The following is a 1151-nucleotide window of genomic DNA, read 5'->3' on the forward strand; positions in this document are numbered from 1 at the left end:
ATAGATCTCTTCCAGTCAGTTGGCCAAGTGGTTGTTCTCCAGATTTCTTGGCACAACTTGGTGAGCACATCCAGGGCAACATCTGTTATCTGAAAATACATTTTTTTTTCAACAACAGAACTAGATCAAATGCATAGGAATCAAACTGCTGCATCTGTGGAAAGCAACAACAGAGAAGTTCAATGTCATCAATCAGGATAAGACCAGTGACTGACTCTGCAGGAGACCATCAGTTGTTTATAAGCAAGTTCAAACTGAAGAGGAGGAAAAGTAAAGAAAATCCATAAGGGCCAAAATATGACCTTAAGGATATGTTGTTGTTGATTGCCGTTGAGTCGAGCAGGGCTCATAGAGACTGTATGAACAAAAGGCCTGAAGCTTTTCTATAACTATTGACATTTATCAAAGTTCATAGAGTTTCTGGAGACATGTTGTCTAGGAAGTGGAATGATGTCAAATATGGATTTGATACACTGAACACTAATGACTGAAGACAAGATGAGCTGTGGGATAACATCAAGGACATTATACAAAAAGAAATACATGAAGGTCATTATAAAAGACATTAAATAAGGAAAAGACCATAATGGGTGTCAGAAAAGACTATTCTTGAAGTACAGAAGCTAAAGCAACATGAAGAAATGAAATGGAGGGGGAGGAACTGTATAACAATGAAATAATTTTTATTTTTCTTTTCAAAAAGAAGAGTGAACTGGGGTGGACATTGGGGCAGGGAGAAAAGTACAACAATGAAGGAATGAAAAACCAAAGTCTCTGTAAACTTGCATTAAAATTAATAATGTTATGTGCCGTTGAGTCACTTGCAACTCATAGCGACCCTATGTACAACAGCCCTAACCCCTGGTCTATCCTGTGCCAATCTCACTGCCTCTGACACACCCATCCCAATTACCCGAGTCACTGAATCAATCCACCTCATAGAGGGCCTTCCCCTCCTGCACCGTCCCTCCACCCTCCCAAGCACGATGTCCCTCTCCAAGGACCTCTCCCGCCTTACAACATGTCCAAAGTATGTCAGACGAAGCCTCAGAATCCTTGCCTCCAAGGAGCAGGCTGGTTTAACCCTCTCTAGGATGAATCTGTTTGTTTTCTTGGCAGTCCATGGTACATTCAATACTCTTCTCCAGCAC

The 1151-nt window shown here is 41.3% G+C and overlaps 1 protein-coding gene across 1 annotated transcript in view; it reads right to left on the reverse strand.

Annotated features, from left to right (window-relative positions):
- The window catches only part of DGKI (diacylglycerol kinase, iota), a 341252-nt gene that overhangs the window by 277032 nt on the left and 63069 nt on the right, over positions 1-1151 (reverse strand). The window lies entirely within an intron of this gene.

The sequence above is a fragment of the Elephantulus edwardii genome, unplaced genomic scaffold (assembly GCF_000299155.1).
Source record: "Elephantulus edwardii isolate Elephantulus edwardi_28Jun2011 unplaced genomic scaffold, EleEdw1.0 scaffold00055, whole genome shotgun sequence".
Taxonomy (NCBI): Eukaryota; Metazoa; Chordata; class Mammalia; order Macroscelidea; family Macroscelididae; genus Elephantulus; species Elephantulus edwardii.